Source organism: Mercenaria mercenaria, chromosome 10 (assembly GCF_021730395.1).
Source record: "Mercenaria mercenaria strain notata chromosome 10, MADL_Memer_1, whole genome shotgun sequence".
NCBI lineage: Eukaryota > Metazoa > Mollusca > Bivalvia > Venerida > Veneridae > Mercenaria > Mercenaria mercenaria.
The window spans coordinates 32,608,649-32,613,830 of record NC_069370.1 but is presented as its reverse complement, the minus strand read 5'-3'; positions in this window follow the sequence as shown (position 1 = coordinate 32,613,830).

Below are 5,182 nucleotides of genomic sequence, written 5' to 3'. Positions count from 1 at the left end.
AATATGCCACCGCATTTTATATAATGAAGTCGCATTTGATTGGCCCCTTTATTCCAGTACATGTATATGATTGGTTGTCTATTTATAGGTATTCCGTTCTTTCGTTGGTTGTTATTTTTAGAAACAGATGTCATATCTATTTACAGACAGGCAAGTTTAGACATGTCCTATCAATAAATCCGTTCGCCAATAGGGTAGGCAGTTATCACAAAAGTTGTCTTCTGTGTTTTGGTGTACACTACTTTGATCTTTTGACCTGACTTATCAGTAAATCCTAAAATTCCTATGTTATAATTAAACGTTTTAGTCAGTTCAAAAAGTTTCTTACTTGTTTTATTTCATCTGGTGCAATCAAACATTGTTGAACAGATTCATTCATAATGTTTCTGTTAAAAAACACAGAAGCACCCAGATTGCTAGCATCTAAGTGTTTTTCCACAGCGTTGGAAGAAAACACAGTTTTCACCTTGAAGAGCAAAAAAAAAAAAAAACAAAAAAAACTGTGTAATGCCCCCACATAGCCATATTGATGTTTAAGTAGGTTATCTAACCAATGAGAATTAGACATTCGTGTTAAATTTTTACACACCAATCAGAAGGAACGCCAGATATTAAGGGGACTTTGACAGTTGAATAGGCTATTGTTAAATAAATACAATCCGGCTATTGTGTTGACTTTGAAGGGATTAACTTTGTTTACTTTTTATTGTCCATCCGTCCTTAAATCTACACACGCTAGGCATTGTGACCATAATCATGTTTGATGCACTCGTGACAATATCTAAATAGAGCTTATGAAGTCATTATAAAAATAGGTCCGAGCATGCGCATTAAGAGATAATACACTTATGCTTGGAGTCATTTTGTCAATGGACGCAAAGGAGGAAACATCGTCAACAAAAAAAAAATATTTTCAGTTAACGTTGCTTCTTTCGTATCTATCTTAAGTAATGCTTAATGCTTTTGTTTTTCATTAAAAGTTGATGAATATTTCATTTTAAATTATTATTAATTTGTTTTTTGTTTACCATATAATGTATTTATTCTTTTAGGTCATGGATAAATCTATATGATTAGTATTGATAATTAAATATAATTCATATATAGTTCTATCTGATTTTCCTGTAATTTAATTAGAAATGTTATAAATTTCTTGTTTTAAATTATTATTTATTTGTTCTTTATTAAGGTCATGAATAAATCCATATAATTAATGCATAGTTTTATTTGATTTCCCTATTATATCTTGTTTTCGTTTTCATGTTATCTGCACGTCTAGGGCTGAGCACCTGACCCTCAATGTGCACGATCACGCCCTAAATTGCGTATACAAGTCAGTTCCGTAAACTTCCGGGAGACAATTTCTATAAACAGATCATTCTAAAAATAAATCTCTGATGTTCAAAAATTAAATATTTGATGTCATTCTAAAAAGATAGCCACCGCGCATGTGTACTGTCTTATTTTCTTATATGCAAATGAGTTACTATTTATAAAATCCAAGATGGGCGTGGCGTTAAAGAGGCGTAAATACTACTTTTAACCATGTAAAATAATTATGGTCACAGCCTATGGTTTTGTATATTTGCCACTGAAACAATGTGTCAAATATGTGTCATATTGGCGACAAAATGCAATAAGGACAGTGGTTGAGTTTTAGTTTTATACATTTTCTTTTAAGAGCCGTATGGCGTGGTAAAATTGGGCACGTGTTGCTTTATTTTGTTGTTAGTTGGGATCTTTGGCTGTATTCAGCTGATATGCACATGTATACTAGTGATAGAATATCGTGTACGCCGGTGCTAGGGATGGTGATGAAGGGCTGGGGAACACAGTTTATTACCTCTAATGAACACCCAGCAAGATCAAGTCAGGTATTGTTTTTCTTGGTTTCTTTCTTTGTTTTGAAAGGATCTTTTCATCTTGGCCATCGAAACAGTAATAATACATATGAGCACAACAAACAAGTACAATGTATTTATTTTTTTTTTATTTTTTTTTTTTTTTTTTTGGGTTTAACGCCGTTTTTCAACAGTATTTCAGTCATGTAACGGCGGGCAGTTAACCTAACCAGTGTTCCTGGATTCTGTACCAGTACAAACCTGTTCTCCGCAAGTAACTGCCAACTTCCCCACATGAATCAGAGGTGGAGGACTAATGATTTCAGACACAATGTCGTTTATCAAATAGTCACGGAGAACATACGCCCCGCCCGAGGATCGAACTCACGACCCCGCGATCCGTAGACCGACGCTCTACCTACTGAGCTAAGCGGGCGGGCATGTATTTATTTATTTATTTATTTGTTGGGTTTATTGTCGCACCGACACAATTTTAGGTCATATGGCGACTTTCCAGCTTTAATGGTGGAGGAAGACCCCAGGTGCCCCTCCGTGCATATTTCATCACGAGCGGGCACCTGGGTAGAACCACCGACCTTCCGTAAGCCAGCTGGATGGCTTCCTCACGTGAAGAATTCTACGCCCCAAATGAGGTTTCGAACCCACATCGATGAGGGGCAAATGGTTTGAAGTCAATGACTCTAACCACTCGGCCACGGAGGCCCCCAAGTACAATGTAATTGCAGACTCTAATAAGTCTATGATTTTTGGCCAGGGCTTGTATCGTTAGAATCAATTGAGAATCACGGTATTTTCTCTTTCGGGAACCATGTTGTGCGTATGAAGGGATATTGCTTGTGTCCAGGTGTTTCATAATTGTTCGAGGGGTTTACAAATGATAATATTTTATGTTAGAGACACTGACTTATGATTTAAATTTTTTTCGCCTTTTTTCTGACGAAAGAGATTCCATCAGCAATTTTCCATTGGTTTGTAATACAGACTGGAGGTCGTTTTAAAGACTGTGTTTGGATGAGATTATGGTCCTGTAGCTTGTGGGGCCTGCCTCAGATTGTGTAAGTTACCCTGATAGCTTGATGAGGGCTTGGACCATTCTCTTTGATATTGTTGCTTGGCTCCTTCTTATTAGTTTGGGGTTTGTATATAATGTACCGTCTGACGACTTTCTTGGGAAAACTCTGACTTACTGTTAAATAAATCTCCAAAACCATTTCGGGTTGTGTACGTAAATTCCAGTCTGACTAAACAATTTGCGTAATACTTTATAACGCGGCTGTGAATATGTGTAAACAGTATCATCAAGTCTTGTTATACTGGTACATAATCTGTTTAAAAAGGTTGGCCTATTGGGGATCATTTCTTGTACAGTATTAGTTTTGCCATATTAATGTTACATTGAGCTATTGCCCAAACAACCAATCGTTGCCTGGATCAGTGTCTGAAGTGCCTAGGCCGATTTGGCTAGTTATCGAACATGGCCGAGCACTTGTTGGCAGACATATTTTGTTGAAGTTTGGTGAAGTTCGGATGAGAAATGTTCGACTTAGAATGCGGACAAGCTTTGTGACAGACACACAGACTGGAGTAAATCAATATGTCTCCCACACCACTGTATGGTGGGAGAAATAATAACCGAGATATAGATTTCGGGACGCGATTTGATGGGACAAAGCTGACTCCTATATAGCCCCCAAAAATGTTTGGTGGGGGTATAATAAGTCATTACCAAGATTAATGTCAACATGAACCATTGCCCATACTCTGACCAATATAGACATTATGATCCCAATGCCTGTATTACTAAAAATGTTATATTCAGATTAATATCAGAGAGCTATAGCTTTGTTACAAGAGGGCCATGATGGCCCTGTATTGCTCACCTGTTATCATTGCACTTGAGGACAAGAAGGTCCTCAGAAAAAATATCGAAGTCCAAAGGACAGGAACAACAGAGGAAAGAAATATAACCAATAAAAAAAAACAAAATTCTTACAAGGTACAGATATGTCAAAATACACCTAAAAATTGAAGGTACCATCCATGTTGTATCACAGAAAAGTAGTCTCGGTTTTTCTCTACAGCCAATAATAAAAAAGTTACTAAAAATAAGCTATTTATAGTAATGTAAAAGGGAAGTAATTAAAAAAAAATGATTGTAAGTGAACAAAAGAAGAATCTGCCAAATAAATCTGTTGACATAAATGAAATTTCAGATCAGTATCTTCATTATTTACGGAGATATACCAATTTTAATTTGAAATAAAGGGAGGTAATTTGACATAAAATCAGTCCATAGTTATCTACCATGATTGGCTCAGTCCAACCAATGACAATAATGAAATTTCAAATAAGTCCTATAAGTATATATAACTTACTGGTATAAATCCATTTTGATTACAATCAGGGGAGGTAATCAGATATAAAATAACTCTGGAACCTACAAATGGATCTGATTTGACATGGAATCTAAGATTTATTGTTGTTGAAGATATTTTGGAAGTTTGTATCAAATAAAATCATAAACGAAGACTCTATACGGCTGCAAAAGCCAAAATAACCAATTTTGGACCTTTAAGGGGCCATAACTCTGGAACCCAAGATGGAATCTGGCCAGTTCAAGAAAGGAACTAAGATCTTGTGGTGATACAAGTTTTGTGCAAGTCTGGTTAAAATCAAATCATAAATGAAGCTGCTATTGTGCAGACAAGGTAAAAATAGCTAATTTTGGCCCTTTCAGGGGCCATAACTCTGGAATTCATTATGGGATCTGGCTGGTTCAAGAAAGGAACTCAGATCTTATGGTGACACAAGTTTTGTGCAAGTTTGATTAAATTCAAATCATAAATGAAGCTGCTATTGTGCAGACAATGTCAAAATAGCTAATTCTGGCCCTTTCAGGGGCCATAACTCTAGACCCATAATGGAATCTGGCCAGTTCAAGAAAGGAACCAAGATCTTATGGTGATACAAGTTGTGTGCAAGTTTGGTTAAAATAAAATCATAAATGAAGCTGCTATTATGCAGACAAGGTCAAAATAGCTAATTCTGGCCCTTTCAGGGGCCATAACTCTGGAACCTATAACAGAATCTGACCAGTTCAAAAAAGGAACCAAGATCTTATGGTGATACAAGTTGTGTGCAAGTTTGGTAAAAATCAAATCATAAATAAAGCTGCTATTGTGCAGACAAAGTCAAAATAGCTAATTTTGGCCCTTTCTGGGGCCATAACTATGGAACCTATAAAGGGATCTGGCCAGTTCAAGAAAGGAACCGAGATCTTATGGTGATACAAGTTGTGTGCAAGTTTGGTTAAAATAAAA